Source organism: Erinaceus europaeus, chromosome 2 (assembly GCF_950295315.1).
Source record: "Erinaceus europaeus chromosome 2, mEriEur2.1, whole genome shotgun sequence".
Lineage (NCBI taxonomy): Eukaryota > Metazoa > Chordata > Mammalia > Eulipotyphla > Erinaceidae > Erinaceus > Erinaceus europaeus.
In genome coordinates, this window is record NC_080163.1 from 118,532,258 (window position 1) to 118,557,809 (window position 25,552).

At 52.6% G+C, this 25,552-nt stretch overlaps 1 protein-coding gene across 8 annotated transcripts in view; it reads left to right on the forward strand.

Annotated features, from left to right (window-relative positions):
• Positions 1 to 25,552, forward strand: part of CBFA2T3 (CBFA2/RUNX1 partner transcriptional co-repressor 3) — a 64,698-nt gene that overhangs the window by 17,837 nt on the left and 21,309 nt on the right. The window contains exons 1-2 of one of the 8 annotated variants that reach the window (XM_060185016.1): positions 4,223 to 4,602; positions 5,014 to 5,046. The exons of 4 other annotated variants lie outside the window; for them this stretch is intronic. The gene's annotated coding sequence lies outside the window, so the exon portion shown is untranslated. Of the gene's footprint in view, positions 1 to 3,728; positions 3,887 to 4,213; positions 4,603 to 5,013; positions 5,047 to 25,552 lie in introns of those variants that run through there. 3 more of the 8 variants (XM_060185017.1, XM_060185019.1, XM_060185015.1) reach the window with 3 other exon arrangements.

The window sequence follows — 25,552 nt, forward strand, 5'->3', positions numbered from 1 at the left end:
TGGATAGGACAGAGAGAAATGGAGAGAGGAGGGGAAGACAGAGAGAGAGGGGGAGAGAAAGATAGACACCTGCAGACCTGCTTCACCACCCGTGAAGCGACTCCCCTGCAGGTGGGGAGCCGGGGGCTCGAACTGGGATCCTTACGCCGGTCCCTGCGCTTTGCGCCATGTGCGCTTAACCCACTGCGCCACCGCCCGACTCCCTATTTACTTTTTTTTTAAATTGCCACCAGAATTATCATGGGGACTTGGTGCCTGTACAATGAATCCACCACTCCCTGTGGCCATTTTTCCTCTTACTTTTTTATTTCTTTTATTTGATAGGATAAAGAGAAAGTGAGGGAGGGGAGATAGACAACGAGAGAGAGAGAGAGAGAGAGAGAGAGAGATCTACAGCAATGCTTCACTGCTTGTGAACCCTCCATCCTGCAAGAAGGGACTAAAGGCTTGAGCCCTGGTCTTTGCACATGGCAATGTTTGCTTTCAACTGGCTGTGCTGCCACCTGGCCTTATTTATATTTACAATACGCCTGCTTTATACTCTTTATACTAGTGGCAGGACCCACTTCCTGGGTGGTAAAGCATGTGGAATTAGCAAATTTGATTTCTCTGATGTCCTGGTCTGGGAGTCCAAGTGGTGACTCCTAGGGTGTTAAGGGGGAAAAAGCTCTACCTCAGACATATTGTAAATATAAGTATTTAAAATAACAAGGAAAACCAGGGCCAGATGGTGGCGCACTTGGTTGAGTGCACATATTACAATGTACAAGGACCCAGGTTCGATTTGATGGACTTGATGGCACACCCTGTCTGTCTTCACCATCTGCAATGGGGAAGCTTCATGAGTGCTGAAGCAGACCTGCAGGTGTCTCTTTGTCTCCCTCTCTATCACCCCTCCCCACTCGATTTCTGGCCGTCTCTGTCCAATAAATAAATAAAGATTAAAAAAAAGATAAACTCATTCTGTTGTGGGAATATTAAATAAATAAATAACAAAGGACCAGCAAAATAACTCACTTGATAAGTGCAGTGCTTTGCCACATGCAAGACTCAGGTTTGAGGCTGGTACTACCACACTGAAGGACACTTCAGTACTGTGATTGGTCATTCATTTCCCCCCCCCCTTCCACTGTTTCTCTTTCTCTCTATGGGTACCTGCTCAGGCCCAATCTTGACAGAGGACCAGGCTGACTGGACTGACTAGTTTTCTTATTTATTTATTTTAGCCACCAGGGATATTGCTAGGCCTCAGTGCCAGCACTACAAATCCATAACTCCGGTAGTCATTTTTTCCTCCTTCCTTCATTTCTTTCTTTCTTTGATAAGAAAGATAGACACTGAGAAGGGAGATGGAGATAGAGAGGGAGAGAGAATGACAGACACCTGCAGACATGCTTCACCACTCAAGAAACTTCCCCCCTGTAGGTGGGGAGTAGGGGCTTGAACCCAGGTAAGGACCATATTCCAATATGTAGGCTTAACTGGGTGTGCCAATGCCCAGGCCCCAGACTGGTTGTTTTCTAAGAAATGTGTGTGGGGTGGGGGGATGTCCAGAGAGTAGCCACTGCACGTTGGAAAGTCAGAAGCTGGCTCTAATGTGCCCCTTCTGTGGAGTGCGGAGGAGCTAGAAGCTGTAGGGGAACTGGCTTCAAGGTAGGGGAGCAGGGAACAGGTAGAAAACAGCACCATGAAAGGAGAAGTTTCCTTTTCTGTGGATCCCATGCCAGCACATTGGCATGCAAAGGGGATTTTGCTCCTCCCTAAGTGACCTGGAGTCTAATCTCCTGACCTAGTACATTTTCAGGGTAGGAATAAAACTCCTTAGTTATTGCCTTACAGAGCCCAGCAGTTAAGACCAGGCCATTTCCATGGTAAGAATCATCCCAGCTGAGCACCCAGGTGACTCAGTGGGGGGAGAGGAGAAACACCACTTTTTCCTGTGAAGGGCCCTGTCAGTGTCTTGGTCTCTCCACCTGTAAAGCAGGAGGTCCCAGCAGTGCCTGATAGATAGGACAGGCAGGGACAATACTCTGCTGTTTAGTCACTGTCACAGTCTTCATCTTCATTGTGGTGGTAATGTGACTGGCACAGTCACAGCCCAAGGAGCACAATACTTGCTTTTCCTTCCTGGTTTTCTCAGATTTCTCAGGCAGGAGAGGGAGAGTTGGAGCTAGACCTCCTATGATTGGACTTATAATTGTATTTGGATCTCAAATATTTTTTTTACCAGGGTTATTGCTGGGACTCTGTACTTTCATGATTCTTCTGCTCCTAGTGGACTTATTTTTCAAATACAAAAGGTGAGAGACAGAGAGGAAGAAAGAGAGTCACTGTAGTATCACTACACTGTTTGTGAAACTTCCCTGTGCAGGTGTCCTATGTTTTAACAAGAGACTTGAACCCATGGCCTCGTGCATAGTAAAGTGTTCTCTGCCAGGTGAGCCATCTTCTGGGCTCGGGGTTCTCTGATCGTTTATTCTCCTGATTGGGATCTTAAATGGTTATCTATATCAGCTTCAATCAGTGACAATGCAGTGGGTCCTCTCACACAAGAAGCCTGGATCCCAATGAACTGAAACAATGCCCCCATGTTTATAGGAGGTATATCTGCAGGGGATCCCAGTTTCTATTAGCCAGACTCCATATGAATGGGGGGGGTGGAGAAGGGAGGCTGTACCCCTCCCCCACAGAGTGCCCAGTGGCTGGTCTCAGACTATATTCCTGCTCCTTGCACCTGGTGTGCTAGTTTGCATTCTAACATCTCTGAATTTTAGGATTATAACAGAAGTGCTTTTCCTTTCTTAGTGGCACATAAAATAGCATCACATCTTAACATCCAGGGTGTCTCAGAATCCTTGGAGAAAGAAGCAGCATGAGTAAAGCCTGCAACCCTAAACAACATGCTAGGGCTTTCAGATCTGTCTCAATGTGGCATGAGCTTCCAACCGCCTGCTTTTGACAGGACAGGACTGTTTAGGCACATCCTAAAACCAGGGGACTTTCCATGCTACACATGTGTGCTACTCACATGTGTAGCCCTGTCTCCCAACAATAGAACGAGGGAGGGAAGGAAGCAGCTGACCAAGCCCATGCCCAGAACTGGGTACTATCTCAGGGATATGGGATAAGGGTGGTGCTCTCCTTCCCAGAGTCCTGTTTCTTTTCCCCACACTTCTTCTGCCTCCTAGGCCAGGTTCAGCTCCAGGGGGTGAAATGGGGGGGGTGGGGTGGGGAATCAAGGATAGGGGAGGAAGGAGAAAGATGCATGGGAGCGTGGAGCCAACCCGGAAGAAGGGGGACACTTTTTGGGACATGGCTGGGCTTTTATATGTGGAGACTGGGGACTCTGGGCCTTTCCATGCAGATGTATGCCAAACACGATGCTAACCGTGTCTTGCTGTTCTTCTGTCTCCTAAGACCGTGATCCTGGGAGACCAGCTTGTCTGCAAGGACTGAAGTGTGTTAGACTGCGGGAAAGCAAAAAAAAAACAAAGTCAAGATTTTACTAAAGTGTGCTAAAGAGGGGCAGGAGCATGAGGTCAGGGAGGCGGGAACTGGGCTGGGAGCACCGGTCAGATCACAGGGAGCAAGTCTGGAGGCCCGTGTCTAACCAGAGATATGTTAATTGCATATGCAAAGCATATGCAAATGTACGGTTAGAGCCCACGGGATGCCAGGCTTGCGGACTTGGCTGCAGGTTCTGGGGACCCCGGGAGCGGCGGGAAGGCGCCCCCTGCCGGCCAAGTGCGCTAGAGGCCCTGGCCCTTCCCGGCCCTCGCGGCCGGGGGTAGGCGGGGGGCTCGAGAGGAGGGGGCCGGCTCGCCTCCCCCGCATGCCAGACGCTGCGACTCCTCAAACTGCGAGTCGGGGGCGCGGAGGCTCCGAGGTGAGTGAGCGCGTACCCCTGGCCAGGCCGCGGCGGCGGGGCGGGCGCCGGCGAAGGCTGAGACCCCGCGCCCAGAATCCCGCTGTCTCGCGCTCCGCACACTCTGCGCTCCCGCCCTGCGGCCCCGTGCTCCTTTCCCTGCACCCGCGCCCCTCACTCCCGGCTCGTGTCCCGCAGCCCGCACGCTGGCCCCGCACTCCGTCCCCTGCGCCCCGGTACCGAGCTGGGGCCCGGGCGGAGAGCGCAATGGGCGCGGGGCTGGAGGCAGGTGGCGCAGCGGCGGCGGCAGGGCGCGGGCGGCGGGGGCGGAGCGCGCGGGGCGGGGGCTCCGGGGCCCCGTGAGACGCTCGGCGGGCGCGCGGCGGCGGCACCGGGCAGGCAGCGGAGGCCAAGACACCCGGGGCGGCGACGCGCTTTGTTCCCGCGCGGGCGGCGGGCGGCGGGCGGCGGGCGGCGGGCGGCGGGCGGCGGGCGGCGGGCGGCGGGCGGCGGGCGGCGGGCGGCGGGCGGCGGGCGGCGGGCGGAGCGAGTGCGGAGCCGAGCGGGCAGGGCCCAGGCGGCCGCCCTGCGCCCCCGCCCCGCCGCGCGCCTGAACCCGGCACGACGCTGGGGGCCGCGGATCGCCCCAACTTACGGAGGCGGGACTGAGTTCTGGGAAACCACTTGGGCCACCGGGCGGCCACAGCGCGCCGCCTCCTTCCGCAGGACCCCAGACCGTAAGTGCCAGACCGTCCCGGGTCTCCGTGCAACCGCGGAGCGCTCGGGTTGCCCGCCCCCCCGCCGCCCCCCCTCCCCACTTTGCAAAGTTGGAGCCCACGCCCGGGTGGCGCCAGCCCTCTCAGCGCCCACCCATGGAGCTGAATGTTTCCAAGGGGAACCCAGCGCTTGACCTGAGGGGGGTGTGGTCAAACTTAGAATGAGAACTACGTGAGGAAGGATGGGCAGTCTCCACAGACAAACCGCCCCCCCCCCCCCAAGCGCCTGGGTTTCCTGACAAAGGCCATGGTGACAGGAGACCGGGGATGGTGTGGGGGGGGCGCATGAGACATCTGGAGAAATGGAGGTGCCAGTGGCTTCCTGATGAAGAGGGGCTGTAGCTCCTCTAACCCTGCCCTTTCTTGTTTCAGCGCCTGTCTGACCCTGCCATCCAGCCTTCTCTAGTGAGTCTACCCAGAGGCGGTGGGACGACCCTGCCTCATTCCTCCTGGGTGGCAGTTGACCATCCTCCCAGGAGTCCTTACAGACCTAGTCTGGGGCACAGCCCCGTGACAGTGATCCACTCACACCCTTTGGGAAGCGTCCATCTGCGTGTTGGGCAGGCGGGGAGCCAGGCTGTGGGAACGCGGGAGGGAGCTGTGAGCCGACGTGGAGGGACAGATGGCTGGAAATGCAGCCGAGCTGAGAAGGCGGCGGGCTGGGGCTGGCTCAGTGCGCTCTGAGCACAGCTGGGGCTGTCCCTCTTCCCCCGGACCGCCTGGCACTGAGCCCTTCGCCAGAGTGGTGGGCAGATCCTTGCCCACCAAGCAGATCAGTCCGTCCCGTCCCGCCCCCCACCCCCCATGTGGACTGAGGTTGGCCAACTGTGGGCCTGTCCAAGTCCAGAGAGGCATAGACTCGAGCCCATGTTTCTGGGGGAGTTTGGGGGTATAGGTAGAGGGTGAGAGGGAAGACTCCAGAACTGCCCCCCCACCCCCCCGTGTTTGACCCTGCAGCCAGGATGCCACTTCATTATATCTCACTGGGCGTGTGTTTCCTCCCTGGGACCCAGAAACAGGAGGTTCCCAGGGAGACCGCCCTGGGAGGACGGGGTTGGCTGGGGACAAAGGAGAAGCAGCTATTCCCTGTCTCAGCTTTGCTCTCCCAAGTTGCTGCAAGGTTTGAGGAACTTCCTAAGGTTGGAGCCCTAAGGGAAGAGGCAGATGGGTGTGAGAGAGTCCAGACTTCCCTACACAGCTTGCTTGGTGGCCCCTGGCACCGTTTATTCAGCTGAGTAGAAGCAAGGAGACACAGAGCTCCCAGATAGATTTGAAGAGAGCTGACACTATACCGTGTGCTAGGTTTGTGCTGTGTCCCTTGATTTTGTCCCCTCAGACAGGGAAGCCTGAAAACTTAATTGAGCCCAGAAGGCAGAATGTGGGCACTGGAAGAATTCTGTTCTGTGCAGCATGTCACCCCTACCTGAGGAGCCCCACAATTTTGTTGGTGTCGCCTTACAGTGTGTGTTGAAAGGGACAAAAAAGAAGAGAAGCCTAAACAGTGAGAGCAGATGTGGTTATTCAGGAGCTAGGCAGATACAGGCAGAGAATATCACATTCAGACCAATTTTCTGGGGCTCCACCTCTCTATGGAAGTGCCCCAATCCCTGTGGGATGGAAGTAGAGGGATCGTAGGAGTGTTACCTGGCTGTCTGGCTCACTCCAGCCATGTGCCCATATCTGGCTGGTGAGCTAGAGGATCGCTGCTGGGACATCCCCTTCCAGGACCAGGATGCTCCCAGGAGCCTTGGGTACCCCTAGCCCTTCTGGGTCCATGCACTTCTCTTCTGTCACTGGGTTATCCGCATAATTGAGTTACCACCTCCAGGAAATCACTCGGATTTGGCTCCACATATTTTCATCTCTGCATGACTGGAAGAAATTAATTTTCCTTCCTACGCAAGGATCTGGAGACGCCGGCAGGCTGGGTCACTAATCCGTAAGATCCAAGCCAGCCGGCCAGGCTGCCACCACCACAGAGCTGTGTAGAGTGGGGTGGAGTGGAGGTGGGGGCAGTACGAGGAGGGGGGTGTTTCCCTAGTATTCTCCTGAAATGAAATGTGGGGGCTCTAGACCAGTCCCCTTCCCTATTGTGATTCTTCTTTAAACTCAAAGAGTTTAAATACAGCAGAGTATAGGGGCAGGTGGGTTCACTGATCTGAAGTCTCTCCTCAATTAGGAAGGGAAGAGAAATGGTTCTGTATGTGTGGATGTTCCCATGTGTATATCTGTGTATGTGTGCTTCTGTGTGCGCATGTGTGTTCAGCACCAGGACCTGGGCCTGGGAACAAGCTGGCACACACAGGTGTTCAATTAGTAGTGCACTGGCATTGGACCAGTGTCCCTTGGGGTGCCTGTCTATGGTCTCGGCCTGGGAAAGATGGCTGCCCACTGGTCTTGCTCTACTGGCCTTTGTCTGCATGACTTCAGGCTACAGGAATTTCCTAATTTCACAGGTGCTAGGGAGACAGAGCCCAGCTGACTATGGGGCCTCACACACTCTATCTCCTTTTCACCTTCTGTGCTTCAGTATCCCTCCCACCCCTCTGGGATGAGCACTGGGTGCCGCCAAGGATTAAAGCTCAGATGTGGGTACTCTGCCCTGGATCCAGCCTCAGGTACATAGAGCTCAGCCAAACTGACATTAGGGAGCATCTGGGACTGAGGGGGGAGGGAGACACCTGTGCCCTGTCTAGGTGCCAGGGGTCCAAAGCCAGACCCCTTCCCCAACTGTTGCTAGTTCTCTTTCTGATTGGCCTTGTCCCACCCCTCTTGTACCACTGTGGAGATCATCATCCTTTGAGACTCTCTGGAAGCCACAGGACACTGCAGGGCTGTTCAGAGCAAGGGATCAAAAAACAACAGTGCTGGTGTGGGAATTCACATCTGGGTGACTGTAACCCTGGGGCAGGGTCCTGAATTCTACCTTGTAAATACCAGTGTAGTCTTGCCAGGGTTCTCATTAGACAAGCCTCGGACAAAGTATCATCTGTCAGTGGGCAGGGAGCAGAATGATATTGCAGTAGTGATAGAGTTCACCTTCAGGCATAAGCTGTGCCAGATCTCACCCCCCCTACACACTGCCCTCAAGACATGCCTGAGGGCAGGTTCCCTTCTTCAGAAATGGAAACTTAAGGCCCAGAGAGTGAGGAGGAGGGGGTAGCAGTTACTGCCATACACAGAGGTAGATAGGCCCTGGATCATTCCTCGGGTTCTTCCAAGGCCTGTCAGAGTGTATGTCATGTCATCCCCAGTCTCTCCTGCTCTCTCCTGACTTGGGCCCTTCCCTGGGCAGGAGTGTATGTGGGGCAGACAGGGGGTTGTGTACAGAAGGGTCAGACAGCTAGCTAGGCTCACTGGTTGAAAGGGAGATCCAAAGGGTTTGCTAAGACCTCACTAGGAGGCAGAGGCTCCAGGCTAGGTCATGCAGGATGGGCACCCTTCTCTTTTCCCAGAATGTAATTACTCATAGACTTACCCTTTGCCTCCTGATGCCCCAGGACTGTTGAGACAGAATCACACCTCCAGATCTTTATCTAAGGCATGTCCCTACATCAGGGCAAAAATGCTGAAGTTCCCTGAGGCAGGGCTCCTCCTTATACAGACCTGGATGAAGGTCACAGGACCTGACCCCTGACCCCAGCCCCTGATGTCTTTGGGTCCCCTTCACCAAGAAGGCAGTAGCAACAAACTCCTGGAGCAGAATCACCCTGCTTGCATCCATGTAGACCCCAGGCAGAACCAGGCTAGGCAGTGCTTAGGATGACAAAAGCAATCAATAATTGGTTTCTGGTTTCCACTCCCAGTTCACAGCTCAACCTCCTAGCTGGCTGGAGGCAGGAACGTTCCAGAACATTCTTCCTGCCCGCTGCTTGCAACAATAAAACAGAAGTTAAGACTTCTGTCTTTCGTAATTCATGGGACCTCACGGGGTGCCAGATGTCCCTGGGAGGGAAAACAGAGATGAACTTGGCCCACATGAGGAAGCTGTCTCTCAGGCTGAGGGCTAGTGTCCTTCCCTGACATGCCCACAGGCGTCCAGCCTCCTAAATCCTGGGTGCTTTGAATTCCCTGGAGATGAAGGAGACCTGGAGAAGATTGGGGTGTTGGGTGTGCCTGTTCACTTGGGCAGAGGAAAACCCACTGAAGGGACTATAGGGAGCTCTTCCTGTGCCTGATAACATCTTAGAAGTACTCACCCAGAGGACCACTCAAGAAGAAACATCTAGAGGGTTGTGAGTCATAGGGATAGAGAGAAAAGGGTCTTTGGGAGTAGAAGGGCCCCAATCCCTGCCCAGATCAGCAAGTCCCTGTCGCTCTGACTTGCTGAGTGTAACACTAAGCTTCTCTACCTGAGTTTGAGCCCTGACTCCCCACTAGTAGCTGTGTAACTGTCACTCCTCACTATCAACCTCTATGTCTCAGTTTCAAATGCAAAATGCAGGTTCTTCTTCTCTGGATGGTGGGAGGTGTGCCAGGTCTGCTTGTTCGCATTGGTCCTTGTTTGCAGACAGACTTATTTTTTTAAATATATATTTATTCCCTTTTGTTGCCCTTGTTGTTTTATTGTTGTAGCCATTATTGTTATTGTTATTGATGTCATTGTTGTCAGAAAGGACAGAGAGAAATGGAGAGAGGAGGGGAAGACAGAGAGGGGGAGAGAAAGATAGACACCTGCAGACCTGCTTCAATGCTTGTGAAGTGACTTCTCTGCAGGTGGGGAGCCAGGGGCTCGAACTGGGATCCTGAAGCCGATCCTTGCACTTAATCCGCTGCGCTACGGCCCTACTCCGCTGCAGGCAGATTTATGATGTCCTCCTGGGGGACCCCAGGTGCTGTCCTGGGCTCTGTTGCTAGCATGGGCACCACCCTGCACCAAGCTGTGTTTCCTGTCTCCCAACACTGTGCAGGCTGTACTCTTCTGGCTCCTGTTCCTTCAGTGAAGTCTTTCTTCATCCTATTCTCCTACCTGGAACTGAGAAAACTCATAGCCAAGCAGGGGGCTGTGTGTGCCATGCCACCTGGGCCACCAACTCTGTGAAAACCCATTTCACATAGGGGAAGCCAAGGCTGAAGTCTCATAGCTCCTTGTTAGCTAAGGTGGGGTGGTTCCTACTCAGCAGCACAGTCCCATCTGATCCCCGGAGCTTCTGCTGTAGCAGGGTCCCCCAACATTAGGATTTGTATAGATTTTAACCAGTCATTGATGGGGGGCACAGTATGGAGTCAGACCAGTCCCTCCTTCAAGGAACTAAACTCAGAGCGAGCTGAAGCCAGTGCCACTGAGGGAACAGCAAAGACCTCATATATTGGACTTTATCCCCAAGAGCATGTCACTAGCACCTACCCGGATGTCACCAGACACTATCACTCCCGTCTGCTGGGTTGTCAGAAAAGTCATGATATGCTTTTGCATAGAAAAATATGTCATGACTTTTCCAATAATCCAATATATTGACTATCCCAAGATGCTGTCATCTAGGACCCCTGTCAATATGTATATATCAGAATGTCCCTGGGACACTGTCACTTTACATCTATGTGATTTGCTGTAGGGCCTAGATTGGGTCAAACTTCAAGTCTGAGTCTCAGACACCTGCTGTTTAACAACTGGAACCTCTATTTCTCTTTCTCTTTTTTCCTTTCTAATTTTCTTATTGGATAAGACAGAATGGGGAGAGAGGGGGGAAGGGAAGAGAACTGCTTCACTGCTCATGAGGCAGACTCCCTGCAGGTGGGGAGCAGGGGCTCAAACCTGGGTCCTTGTGCTTGGTAATCTGTGTGCTTAACCAAGTGTGCCACTGCCCTGCCCCCTCCATTTCTTCTCTATCAACTTCCTGTTCAGATTGCACCAATCGTCCCCATTCAAGTTCCTGAATGAGGTGCCCATCACAGTATTCACAGTCTGGTCAGGGCTTTGCCTGAGTGCTTTGATGTCAGGGGACAGCTGAGAGCACCTAAACACATTCTAATTAATGTCACGGGTAGGGAGTCTTATCTACTATGCTCCTGGTAGCCATTTATTATTTTTTTAGAGAGACACAAGTTGATCTGGGAGGGGAAGTCAGAGAAAGAGAAAAAGACACCTGCACCACTTATGAAGCTTCCTCTCAATAGCTGGGGACTGGGGGCTTAAATTTGGGTCTTTATGCATAATGCGTATGCTTACTGGGTACACCACTGCCCGGCCCCCATTTCATCCATTTTTAAGTGTCCAATTCAGTGGCAGTAAACCCATTCATGATGTTCTGCACCCAGCACTGTTGTCTGGTTCCCCACATTTGTATCACCTCAAAAGGAAACATTGTTCCCATCAGCTCTCAATCCTCCTCGTCCCCAGCCTCACACCCCAATCTGCTCTCCATGTAAGTTTTCCTGTTCTGAAAGTTTTACATAAGTGGAATTGCACAATCTGTGGCCCCATGTGTCCCCCTGCTGCTGCAGCCTGATATTTTCAGGTTCATCCATGTGGTAGCATGTCAGCTTCACTCCCTCAGGCTGACTAGACCACACTCCTCAGCAGTGGGCACGTTCTGTGTGTCTGTCAACAGGAGAGGGCTGTCTGGCATATTTCTACCTGCTGGCAATTGAGTGGCTGCTGTGAATACTCTCATGCAATGTTTTTTTTAGATTTCTGAAGCACCCACCAAGAGGAGGTGCTGAGTTACATGCTCATTCCAGCTGTAACTTGTCCGCCCAGTTTCAAGGGCTATATCACCAAGAAAAATACCACCTGGTGGGTGTCAGCCTCCGTAAGATGTCACTGCCTCCTCCCCATGAGGGTGACCCCACCATGGGACTGAGTTGTGGCTGGGGTGGTAAGCATAGTTTGCCCAAGGTCATGACTGGTCAGGGACAGCCTCCCCGAGTGTTGGAAAGGCTGTTTGAACAGCAGCACTTCCGGGCCTGCAAGCTGTCGTTGTACTGGGTTCCACAAACAGTTGCTGAATCTGTTCAGCACCTGCTCCCAGCCCTCTTGGCCACAGAAGGGATTCTCTACCTGGTCTCCCAGCCCTCCTGCTCCAACCAGCAAGGCAGCTTCAAGTCCACACAGAACTGCAGAGGGATGCCTCCAAGAACAGAGTCAGATTATTCTGGGGCTTAGAGACCACAGTCCTTGATATTCTCCCTCCCTCTCCCTCTCCCTCTCCCTCTCCCTCTCTCTCTCCCTCTCTCTCTCCCACCTTAACCCTCTCCCTCACCCTCTCCCTCTCCCTCTCCCCTCCCCCTCCCCCTCTCCTTCTTCCTCTCCCTCTCCCTTTTTCTCACTTTAACATTTTGGAAGAGAGAAATTGAGAGGGGGGGGGAGAGATAGAGAGGAAAAAGGACAGAGAGACACCTGCAGCCCTGCTTCACCACTCATGAAGCTTTCTTTCCCCCTGCAGGTGGGTACCAGAGGCTTGAACTTTATGGTAGTGTGTGGGATTGAACCTGGGACTTTGGACCCTCAGGCATGAGAGTCTCACATAAACTTTATGCTATCTACCCATGCCCTCACCTTTATTCTCTGCCTTGCTGGCTTCCAGCTCCTCTAGGCACTTTCCCACCAGGGCCTCTGCATAGGCTTTGTTCCCCGTACCCTGCCCACCAGGCTGTCTCTCACACCTGCCTGGATCCCTCTTCCTCTGTCCTCTGTGGCTCTGTCCACCCCACCCCCACCCCCACCCCCGTTCCCTGTCCTGTGCCCTCTGTATTTCCCTCCTGGAGAAGTCCCTGCTTCAAGAGAACTCTGATCCCCTGCTCCTCTCCCCCACCCCATCAGCCAAAGACAAGTTCAGAACACACAGGCTTGGGGCCAACAGTCATCAAAGTGCACGTCTGGTCAGGGCCACCCTTGCTGGGTGCTTGGAGAGGCTGTTTGGACAGCAGCAGCTTCTCGGGCTGCAAGCTGGCATCATGTTTGTCTCTACAAACAGTGGCAGCGTCCCCAGTCTGGAGTCTGCATGAGGTCTCTTGATGAGGCAGGCTTAGGTCAGCCAGGTCACATCTGAGTCCCTGCATTTCTGGATAGGTACCCTCCAGGGTTTCAGTCCTAGGGCCACCATAGAAGACACACAGCGGCAGGCCAATGGCATCTCAACCCAGTGATCCCAGAGCCACTCTCTAGGACAAATGCTAGTAAGTCGTGAGGAAGTGACCCATCCCACAGGACATTTGAAAGTGGTGGCATGAGCCAGCTGTCACACTGGGCTTTGGGTTCAGAGAGGCAGTCAGGGTCTATATGAATGTGTCTTCCACTTACTCTAGTGACAAGCCACCCAGGGACCAGGGTTCAGCCTGACACTTAGCAGAGACTGGTTGTCAGTTAGTGGTCTGAGCTGAGTATGAGGGGGAGCAGCTGACCACAGGAGAGCCACTGTGGCATAGGACACAGCCCTGTCAAGGCTATGGCAGGGTTTGCCAGCAAGATTGAGAACCTGTGAGGAAGTCAGAGGTGCAGAAAGAGGCAGGAAGGGGACAGGAAGTAGCACCAGAGCTGCTGTGTGCACAGCCATAATGTTGGCAACTCAAAGGGGCAGCAGTGAGACTAAGGCATGATAACTACTATGTGTCCCTCCAGTTGGCTTTGTACCCCTAGGTCTGAATCCAAAACCCATTTTCCAGAGAAGAAAACCAGGCTCTCCTCATATGTATGGCCATGCTGCAGTGGTTTCTCAGGGTCCCCCCACAATAATTGTCCTGATACTCTATGGCCTGTGCACTCAGGGTCTCCCAACTTCTCAGCTTTTGAAAGCCCATCCTCTTGGGCATACTGAGACCAACACCCTGAGAATTGGCTGCAGCTCCAGAACCCCCAGAAAGCACACTACCCAATTCTGCAAGTAAGGGCTCCCCAACAGGCTCTGAGCCTTCTCCCCCAGGTGAGATGAGGGAGGTGCCTCTTCTCCATGGAAATCCCCCCTCCCTGATTTGACTCAGCAGCCCACCCCCTCAGGTCTCCTCGAGGTTCTGAGACCATTTGGTGGAATGAGTCAAAACATCCAGAAGGTTCCCGCTCGGGAGGAGACAGTGGAGCCGGCTCCGTGCTTGCCTCCCCCAGAGCAGCTGCCACCACGGCTGCGGCAGCGCCAAGCCCATCTGCCCACTTGGCACAGGCCCAAGGCAGGGAGAACTGGCCCACAGTAGTTTCTCCCGTGGTTCCGAGTCAGGGAAGGAGGGCCTGCAGGAGGACAGGACGTCCAGCTGTGTCACCCAGGCAGCTCCTGCCCTCTCCATACCCTCCTGCAGGTCCTGCCAGTGTGTACAGCTAAAGCCCAGGTTTGAGCACATGAGTGTCCCCTGGCCAGTGGCTTCAGTGTGTTTGTTTCTGTTCCTCTGTTACGGCTGTGGCCCTGCCACCCATACCAGTCTGGTGACTTTGGAGGAAAGATGTTTTGTGGAACAATGAGCACCCACCCCTCAGGTTATGGGCACAGTCAGCCTTCACTCATGGTTCATTCATTGATCTACTGAGAAGTAGGTTTGTATATTAGTTGATTCACTCATTCACTGAGAGGAAGGTCTCTGTATTGGTTCATTCACTCATCTATTGAGCGGTGGGTTTGTGCATTCATCCACTCATTCACTAAGAGGTGAGTTTATGCATTGGTTCATACATTCATCTACTCCAAGATTCCTGCATTCCAGTCCATTCATTCATTGTTGAATTTCAGAGGTTGTCTCTGTCCAAGATCACTGGGTTTATTTTATTTTCAATTCATTTATTTTTAGCTGTTTTATGAGGGAAATAAATGGTTTACATGACAGTTGTCACATGGGTACCTTTATTTTTAAATGAGAGAGACTAGAGAACTACTCCATTCTGAAACATGTGCCAAAATTTGAACCTGAGGCCTCATGGATGGAAATCCTGCATTCTACCAGCTGGGCTGCTTTCCTGACTACCACCCAAGGTCACTGGGGCTTAAACCCAGCTCTGCAGTAGCCAGAGAAGCTGACACAATGGATAGAACGGATTTTACAAACCTTAGGCCCAGGGTTCAGTCCCTGGTGCTGGGTACATCCACATGGTACAGTAGTTTCTCACACACAACAGATACCTCATTTGTGTGGCTGTTTCCACAATAGAACTGGCTTCTCCGAAGTAGGATCATGCCCCGTCAGGTGACATCGCTCAACCCCTAGCACACAGGACAACAGTGGCAGGGGTCTCTGCTGTCTCTCCATACCACCTCTAATTTGGGGGCTGACCTGCACTGCATTTCTCCTACAATTGGGTGAGGCTTCCCTTCATCTCTTGACCTCCAGCACTTTGCTGAGGCCTGTGTGATGTGATGTCTTTCCTCCAGCATGGCATGGGACAGATTACTTTCTCTCTCCCCCACCACACCACCAGAAACACCGGAAACACAGCTCTAATGTCCAGCCAGTGGGGTTTCAGACCATTCTGTGCCGTAGTTGTACCCTTTGTATAAGGGAGCATACCACTCATTCCAAGTTTAATTTCATTGCAAGACAACCATCTTGCAGGCCATTAGAAGTTAAGGAGCTGCTGTTTTGTTAGGGTTGTTTTGTTTTGTCTTCAGGGTTATTTCTGGGGCTCAGTGCTTGCACTACAAATCCACTGCTCCTGGAGGCCATTTTTTCCCTTTTGTGGCCCTTGTTGTTTATCGTTGTTGTTATAATTATTGTTGTTATTGCTGGATAGGACAGAGAAAAATGGAGAGAGGAGGGGAAGACAGAGAGGGGAGAGAAAGATAGACATCTGCAGACCTGCTTCACCACCTGTGAAGCTACCCCCCTGCAGGTGGGGAGCCAGGGGCTCAAACTGGGATCCTTATGTTGGTCCGTGCGCTTTGCACCGTGTATGCTTAACCCTCTGCACTACCTTCTGACCCCCTTTTTGTTAGGTTCTTCTTATTGCTCTTCCCCATGGTCAGTGCTGGACTCCAAACAGGGATCTTGACCTTGACTCTTCCTCTGAGACTCGTGGGTACAGCATAGCCTTCCCCAGAAGTTCCTTGTGTAGGTAGGTTCCTGTAGGTGGGAGGAGAGACCATTATAAAACACTGCCAGCCTCAGGTTTCTCTGTGAAGTGAGGGGTGAAGTACTCAAAGTACTACAACCATCTCTTCCAGTACCCTTGGTTGCTGTGGTGATAGGTACTCCTCTTCCTCTGAGTCATCGTGGCACTGTAGGTCCTGTTGGAGTCTCTCAGGGACCCACTGCAAATTTTCCAAAACATAGCTCTCATCCACTCCAGCTGAATGGGCTCCAGGGCCCATGAGCACTGCCTGGCTTGATGTCTGTAAGCTGTGGGAACTGGTTCAAGAGAGGGGAGGATCGTGTAGGGGGAGGATTGTGCTGCAGGGTCAAGCTCCCTGCTTTACTCTAGATGTCCCTGAAGGGGACATGAATGTAGAGTCCCTGCTGCCCTGTGTGTGGACCAAGGGGATTCCTTGAGGCCTATCAGGCTGTAGACTAATCTAGCCACATGGTGCCCTTCCACATGAGCCAGTTCAGAGCCTGGGTTCTCATTCTTCTCAAATGGACTTGGATATTGTCACCTCAAGCAGGCTGCTTCCTGAGTCCCTTGTGACAATCATGGGAATGCCCTCCCCCCAAGTCTGCCCTAGTGGACTTCTTTTTTTAAAAAAGATATTTGTTTATTATTTACACCCTTATTGTTGTAGTTATTATTGATGTCGTTGTTGTTGGGTAGGACAGAGAGAAATGGAGAGAGGAGGGGAAGACAGAGAGAAAGACAGATACCTGCAGACCTGCTTCACCACCTGTGAAGTGACTCCCCTGCAGGTGGGGAGCTGGGGGCTCGAACTGGGATCCTTAGGCCAGTCCTTGTGCTTTGTACCACCTGCGCTTAACCCGCTGCACTACTGCCTGACTCCCTCTAGTGGACTTCTTATGGAGGTAATGACAAGACTGTCCTCATAAGGCTGGACGGTGATGCAAATGAATGCTGTGTGCCCCCCCCCCCAAGCAACATGGCCAGGACCTGAGCACAGTCCCTACAGCCCCCTCCTTTCTCTTAGGTGACAAGGATGCCCAGTAGTGGGGTCATGGGAATGAAGGGGGGATAGGAAAGGACAGAGGGGCCTCTCTCACCCTGGTGAAAGCAGAGGACCTTGGGAAGAGGTGCCCATTGACAGCCCCAGATTGGGGAATCCCGGCTGGCACTGTGCCACCACCTCCCTGCCACCCGCACCCACTGGGAGCCAGACAGAGTTCGGATCCTTGCCAAGGGGGGGATCACAGGCTCCCCCTTCTCCCAGCCATCCTTTCTGCTGCCTGCGTGTAATTAACAGAGTAATTAAAAACAGGATGAGTTAATTGGTATTCATTTATGTGGCAGATGTTTTTAATTGAGGCAGGAAACAATTTACCTGTTTACATAAACAATGGCAGAGGCAAGCTTGTACAACACAGTTCTTTATACTTTCCTCCCCCTTCCAAAAAGAAATTGAAATCACCAGCCTCTCTCCTGGGCTTCCCTCCTGGGAGCAGAAAGAAGCAGCCCCTGGCTATGAGGGGACACTTCCAGGCTGGGACAGAACTCATGCTGGGAGGAAACTTATTTCAAAGGTCAGTTCACTTAGAAGATTGGTTCCCTGGAATCCAGAGAAAGGAGGTGTTGCCCATGCTTGTGGGGACATGCTCACAGTGCTGGCCATGGGGACCTATACCTTTAGTGTCACCCCAAGGCTCAGTGGGAGTGGCCTCCAGACTGGGCAGGCCAAGCTGGAGGAGACCATCCAGCAAGGTTGAGAGACAGGACTGGGAAAGAAAGAGCTGTCCTGCCTGGAAAAATAGGGTACAGAACAGGGCCCCCTTTTCTGCTATATATTTTTAATGGTTTAATTTATTTTTTATTTAAGAAAGGATAAATTAACAAAACCATAGGGTAGGAGGGGTACAACTCCGCGCAATTCCCACCACCCAATCTCCATATCCCATCCCCTCCCCCTGATAACTTTCCCATTCTCTATCCCTCTGTGAGCATGGACCCAGGGTCATTGTGGGTTGCAGAAGGTAGAAGGTCTGGCTTCTGTAATTGCTTCCCCGCTGAACATGGGCGTTGACTGGTCGGTCCATACTCCCAGTCTGCCTCTCTCTTTCCCTAGTAGGGTGGGTCTCTGGGGAAGCGGAGCTCCAGGACACATTGGTGGGGTCTTTAGTCCAGGGAAGCCTGGCGGGCATCCTGATGGCATCTGGAACCTGGTGGCTGAAAAGAGAGTTAACATACAAAGCCAAACAAATTGTTGAGGCTGCTATATTTTTTAAAAGATTTTATTTATTCATGAGAAAGATAGGAAGAGAGATAGAACCAGATATCATTCTGGTACTTGTGCTGCTGGGGATTGAACTTGGGACCTCATACTTGAGAGTCAGTGCTTTATCTACTTCACCGCCTCCCAGACTACTCTGATGTATTTTTGTAGAGAAGAGCCTGGCCTGCCTGTCTTTCATGCCATGAAGCCAGAGTTGAAGGAGTTACCTTTTATCTGCCGACACTAGCTGAGAACTTCCTGAGTACTTGGCCTGCTGCCATCGTGAGCTCCTTATTACTCTAATTCTCCCAGGTGTGCTCAAGCGAAAGGTTTGCTTATCCCCATCCTGCAGGTGAGAGGACAAGGTGGTCCCAGTGAGCAGTGAGGGCATGCACTCATCAAGAGAAATGCTCTCCTCAGGACCTGGGAGAAGCGCCAGCTCCTGATTATTACTTAGCATTCCTACAACGGCATTATCTCAAATTTTGGCAGCTTTCCTCTAGAGGGTTCAAGGTGATATGCAGCCAATTTGCACATTTTTTCAACAATGCAAACACTTTGGGAGTCAGCTAAGCCTTGGGGCTCCTCCCTCCCAGTAGGGGGATCTTGACTGTGGGCTTTGGGAGGCAGCTAAGCCTTGGGGCTCCTCCCTCCCAGTAGGGGGATCTTGACTGTGGGCTTTTCCAGACCCTCCGTAGCCCACTCACACCTTGCCTGCCTACCCACTCATTCCCTATCTTTTGCCCCTCCCACAACTTGTTCTCTTTCATTGAATGGTCCAGCTGCCACACCTGTGCCTGACCTGTGCCCTGCGCTGAGATTCCCCTTCCCCACCACCTCCTTGGGTGCCAGGTCTGCACCTCATGGGCCAGCTGTGAAGTCCCAGAATCTTAGCTGCTTACTGACACTTGGACCCCTGCACTGTGCTGTACTATCTATAGAACTCCCCACTGTATTTGTTAATTTATTCTTCTTTTTAATATTTTTAAATGTATTTTTATTTGTTTTATTTTAATAAAAGAAATAGAGACTAGAGCTCAGCTCTCTGGTTAATGGTGATGTGGAGCATTGAATCTAGGACTTCGAAGCCTCAGGCATGAGAGTATTTTTGCATAACCACTATGCTCTCCCACCTATTCCTTTATTTTAATTAATTAATTAATTAATTAATTTTGCCTCCAGGGTTATCGCTGGGGCTCAGTGCCTGCACTATGAATCCACTGCTCCTGGAGGCCATTTTTCCCATTTTTGTTGCCCTTGTTGTTGTTGTTATTATTTTTATCCCATTATTGCTGCTGTTGTTGGATAGGACAGAGAGAAATCGGGGGGGGGGGAGACAGAAAGGGAGAAAGACACCTGCATACCTGCTTCACTGCTTGTGAAGCGACCCCCCTACAGATGGGGAGCCGAGGGCTCGAATCAGGATCCTTAAGCCTCTTCTTGCATTTCGTGCCATGTGCGCTTAACCTGCTACACTACCGCCCAGCCCTTCCTTTATTTTTCTGAGAGGGAGAAAATATGAACACTCATACATGCATTCTGTGTGTGTTGTTCTACTTCCTGGGTGCTCTGTCATAACTCCTCATGGGGGACAATATGTCAGTCACTCTTCCATTCACCTGAGTGGGGGGTGTCTTCTCCAACTGCCCCCCAGTTGGGTGAGGTGCCCTCCTGGGCTTCCCACCCACCACTCTACAGCCCCCTAGCCTGGTATGTGTGTGAGTGAAACATTTGTGGAGTGGTCTCTGCACAGGGCTCACTTAGAGGTTCAGGTAGAGAGACCTGAGTGAGGGCCAAGAGCAGGCTGGGCCAGTTCACCCACAGGCTGAAGTCCAAGCTAAACTTTACTGCCCCATCCAAAGCAGGCTTCTTCCCACTGCTGTGTGGTAACTATTGTCTGTTATTCCAGCCACTGTGAGACCCCTGGAGGAGATTTGTCTCCACAATACATAGCTCACAGAACCATCTACTCACCCACCCATCCATTCATCATCTGTCTACTTGCATCAGTCCATCCATCCGTCTACCTCTCCCTACATCCACCCATTTGTCTGTCCATCTACCCATTCATCATCTGTTTATCTTTCTACCCAATCATCTACACTCACTCTACACACACCATTGCCCCTCCCTGACCCTCCACCCTCCACCCTCCACCCTGCAGTGGTGGCCCAGATGGTGGGGCTGCCTCCCCCAGCTCCCAGAGAGTTGTTCTTGGCGGCACAACCCAGCAGCTGGGCCAGGAATGTGCTTCCTTTTTGTGCCAGCCGCAGGGCAAGCAGGCCTCACATCTGGATTGTGTTGTGGCCCCTCGGAAAGCATAAAAGCTTCCCTTGAAGCCTCTCTGTCTTAACTATTTGCTGAGCATCAAGATTCTACAGGAGATAGTGCTCCAGAACCACCCAAAAGGTTTGGGCCCAAAGAAGAAGCCTCATCCTCCTACATTGGGGCATCTGCAGTTGTTTGGTGCTCTAGGATCCGTGGCCAAATCTGAACACCGGACTTTTCTGGAAAAAGAAAAAACATGGTGGGAGCATTAGGGTTCCGGTGGCTTTCTCCCCAAGAAGCACCATCACCTGCCCTTGCTTCCTGTGTGTGCAGGCACAGGTTTCTTTTTTTTCTTTTTTTTTAAAGATTTTATTTATTTATGAGAAAGATAGGAGAGGGGAGAGAGAGAGAGAGAGAGAGGGAGAGAGAAAGAAACAGACATCACTCTGGTACATGTGCTGACGGGGATCAAACTCAGGACCTCATGCTTGAGAGTCTAATGCTTTATCCACTGCGCCACCTCCCAGACCACAGACACACAGGTTTCTTTACAAGAGAAGCTACCTGAGTTCTACTTGTGGCCAGTGTCCACACTGATAGCATTTCATAGCATCATCTTTTTAAGAAGTCATGTCAGGAACACATGCATGGGGGAACGGTGTATAGCTTTCATGCAGTGTGAACTTGACAAGCCTGCCTGTCCCACCTCCCCATCATCCCTGAGTGGTGCACAGACCTCCTGCTCCTGGCTTTACATTGATGGACCTCTATGGGTCCTATGGCATGTGCTCCGCAGGCTCTATTATCTTCATGAATCAGGAGTTTGACACCATAGTGGGAGAGGATATCCCTTTTCTGGGCTGTGTATGTCTCTGTGGTTCAGAGGGACTGGTGGCTATGGGGCTGGAGTCCAGCCTGGGGATCTGTGGGAGAGTGGCATATGGGTCATGACTAAGCATGTGGCATGCTTACTCGTCAACTCTGACACTGTATGTCTATCTGTTCTGTATTTGAAAGTCTGGCACCATGCATGGTATAGTTGGTCAGACAAGCAGATACCAAGGTTGCCCAGCGAGACTGCACCTACAGTCTACATGATGGAACTTTGCAGATCCATCATGCAGCTATGACTAGAAAAGGTCTTTAAGTGAATTCAGTTAGGGATCCTGTGTCACCATGTGACTACCTCTCAACCTTCATTATTATCAACATCTGAGACCCCAGGACTCGGAGAAGGGACAGTGGCAGGGTTAATGGAAGAGGAATGGCCACCAGGCATGCCCCAAGGATGGGGAAGGACCATGGGAGCCCTCAGGAGCTTGAGGTTGGCCTACACAAGGGGGATAATAATCCTTTTATTCTTGTGTTATTACATCCCTGTGGGACATGGAGGCCTGAATATAAACCACATGTAGAGGCTCTCGAGTTCCAATGCCTGGGATGCATTAGGGCTGTACAACTCCCTCCCCCATCCCCCAGTCCCCACTGCCTTACAGAATTTTGGGGTCACAGGTTTGGGGATGGTCAGCCTCCTGGTCAAGACCCAACATCTGGATGTTGGACTTACCCAATATCCTAAACACCCCCCCAAGTATCTTGGTCTCATCTGGGGATTGTCCTCTCTTCAGGGATACCAGCACTTCTGAGGTGTTGGCTTCCTCTAGGAGCCCCCAGAGGGGTTCATGTACTCACCACTCCCTGCCAGGGAGCTTGCCTTCACCTGGAAAGACTGTCTGGCTTCCCTGAGACTCCTAGTGTCCAAGAGAAAAGTTCCCTAGTTTTCAGGCCAGGCCCTAAAAAGGAATGCATGGTGAGGCAGGCTCTGGCCCAGCACAGGTGGCCCCTCCAGCAGAAATCCCTGGCCTACCCTGCATTCTGGCCTCTCTGGGGAGACTCCCTGTATATGGTCATACTTTGTCTGCCCTTTGTCCAAGCCCACATATGGTCAGTGTGCTGGTCACCACAGGATATGGCAGGTCTTGTGACCACAGGGGCCCTGTTGTCCTTGGGGACAGGGAGGGCTACCTGTGAGGACTCTCCCAGCTTTCCAGGCACCACCTTAAGCCATGCTGGATGCCCACAGGTCCCATGCAATGTCCATATCTGAGGACACTGCTGTGACTTTGGCAGGTCCTGCCCAAGCCATGTGTGGCATCATAGTTCTTTCAAAGTTGTCCCACATACTTCTAAGCCCCTCACCTTCTCCCCAATTTTGGACTAGGCTCCCACCTGGACTAGAAATTTTTTTTTAGGCAGAGAAGGCTGAGGAGGGGCCACCTGGGTTGATACTGTATATGCAGCTTGGGTGGCAAAGTTGGACCCAATAAGGAAGGAAATACGACCCACTGTAGACTTATACCTGGAGTTCCCTGCAGGCACCTCCTCATAGCTGACTCTGCTCTGGGTATGATTGTATTAACCCCCCAACAACCTAGACAGCCAGGCTCAGTAGCATCAGCTTTCCCTATCTCCACCCAGGAACACATCCCAAGACCATACAGAGACCGTGGCCCCTGGGGCCAGACAATTTGGACTGATCTTCCTACCACCTCCCCTGCCTTGGTTTCCCCACTTGCCCCATATAAATATTTTGTTCAAGGGCCATGTGAGGTGATACATGAAATGCCAAGGGAGGTGGGGACATCTGGTTGAGCTTTGTCACACAGCCAGATTATCTGTGGCCACCTGTGCAGGGACCTGAAGAGATCAAAACTCTGACTAGCCATCATCCTAACTGCCAGGCCCCAGAAGGGTGAAATCAGACATCAATGATCAAAGCAGGACCTTATTCCCAGCAACATCACACACCGAGGAGGGCACAGCCCAGGATACTAGGCCTCCACCCACAGAAGGGTCTGGAACTCCAGTCTGAGTGCACTGGGCTGTGGCCAGTTCTCAGCTAGGCAGCACAGGCTGGGAACTGCAGGCAGATGGGGACAGTGATGGATGGGGTGACTGGTCCCGGCACATTCCGTGTTCTTTCCCACCAGCCCCTCCCAGCCTTAGAGAGCAGCTTCCTCTGTTGATGGATTAGTGACATTCAGCTGGGAACTTGAGGCCAGTCTGGGAAGAACATGGGATCTCCCATGGGCCCTGGGAGTGCCACCAGGGTCTGGGAATCTTCACAGACAGAGGGGGCAGGGGAGGAAGTCCAGCTCCCAAGGGGACAAAAGGATGCAGTACTTAAGCCACCCACTCAGATGTCGGAGTAGCCCCTGCACCATCAGACAGCTGCCCTGCATCCAGATCCAGCACAAGCTGCTCTAACCCTAGGGTTCCAGATGAAAAACCTGGCGGGGGGGGGGGGGGGTGAGGGGGGATAAGAGAGCAAATAAGGGAGGAAAGATAGCTTGATCAGCAGGCTTTGTGTGTACATGGCAGAGAAGAAGGATAAGATGCCCTGGTCCCTCTACAACCCACCCTTCTCAGCTTTGAGTAGGGTGGCTTTAGCCTGTCTGTGCCTCAGTTTCATTATCATAAGATAAATAAGAGTACTTAAGGCATCTGAGTGCTGGTTCCCTTGCCTCATATCTGCCTTCCTGCCATAACCACAGGATGAGGGCACCTAGGAGGCTTGCACCCCTGCCACAGCACAAGGCCTCCAGCACGGTCCCCACTCCACTGTAGAAACCCTGTGCTAGGTGGCATGTCCAAGGTGTCCCCTCTGGTTTAGTCCAGAGCCTTCTTACTTTCTTGGATCACAGAACAGGCTCTGTGCTTTCAAGCTCTGAGACTATAGCAGCCCACTGGTCCCTCTGAGCCTCAGGTTCTCCAACTATGAACCAGGTCATGGCTGCTGTGACAGCACCTGAATCCCTGGCAGGGCCTGGCATGTGGAATTCTTCATGCAAGCCAGCCCTCAGGTGGCTTTTGTTGTGCAGGACTAAGCTTTGCACACTGCAGGGCCGAGTATACAGTCCCTTTCTCAGGGATCTGGTCAGCCTCCAATTTCCCTGGTCCCCAGTAGTACAGTAGTTGCAATGGGAGAAGTACCTGACAGGATTTGCAGGCTCTGCACCCTCCCCAAGTCTGGGCCATGGCTCCCTGTGCTTTCCTGGTATGTGGCTCTGTGGGAAGCCATTGCCGTGAAGCCATGCCATGAAGGGCTTTAGAAGTCAGATGGGGCCAGGGTGGTGGTGCAGCCAGCTAAGTGCACTTAGTACTAGTAGAAGTCAGACAGGCTTCACCTCCGTCGTGTCCCCGCCTGGCCCCCAGAACACTCTCCCAGTGGCCTGGTCAGATGAAGGGCTGGCTGGACAGGCCTGCACCTCAGTGGGTGGCCTGAAGCCCAGGCGGCGGCCACTTTGCCTTCTTTGGTCGTCACCAGGGACTGGCTGCCGGCCCCATAGCAGGCGTGCGCTGATGGGCCTCACAGCTGCAGCACACGTGTGCCCGGCTGTCACCTCTGACAGGCGGGGAGTGTGGGTCAGGAGGGGGGCCAGTCCTGCAGCTGAGGGGACAGCAGGTGCCCAGCCAGTGGCTATGCTTCCCGGCTGCCACCCCTCAGAGCCGAGTTTCTCCCTGCATATAGGGCTTCCCTTCCTGCTCTGTGAAGAGGGGGTCTGTACCATGTTTGACTTGGGATACACTGATCAGCATGATGGATCATAATCAAAGTACCCTCCCCTCAGTGGTGATCAACATGTGGAGCTCTGCCTGTGACTCAGCCTGTCACCTCCAGCCCTCAGTGTGACCCCACAGATAAGCTAGGGGCCAGCACAGCTGTTGGTGACAGGGAATGAACCTCACTTTGACTGACAAGCATCTAGACCACCGAAAACCCCAACTGCTGCCCCAAGATTTTGGGATCCACCTGACCTGCCTCACAAGAAAGAGGAAGGCTTAGTTCACCCTCTTGTGCAGATGACCAGGTCTTTTCCCCAGGACACAGCCTTGAAGGGGGTGAGGACACCCCTACCCTACGTCTGAGCAGGGCCATTGGCCTGCAGCCCTCACTTGGAGTGACCTGGCCTGGAACAGTCTGAGGTTGATCCAGTTTTGGCTTTGAATGGTTCCAGGAGTCACAAGGCCAGGAGGTGAAGGCAGTGATCCCCACAGCACCAGAAGCCCTTGCTCCCACCTCTCCTGTGGAAATTCCTTCTTTCTCTTCTTTCAACATCTTACCCTTCAGGTCGCCATCATTGGTACAGCCTCAACTGGGACTCTGTTAGAACTGAAGATTCTCAGGCTCACCCTCCTCTGTTCAGGAATCAAATATGAGGGTAGTTCTGTTTCTGAGCTGGTAGTGGTGAAGGGGTACTCACTTCTGCCTCAGGAGTGACCCCCTGATTCCCTAGTCTTTGGGAGAGAAAACTCAGCTCCCCCAGCCCCCTCTCTTGTGAGGATACTACTGTGCTGGGCAACCAGGGCTCCTGCAGCCATCTCCAACCCCACCCCCCCCACCCCCCTGTACACAC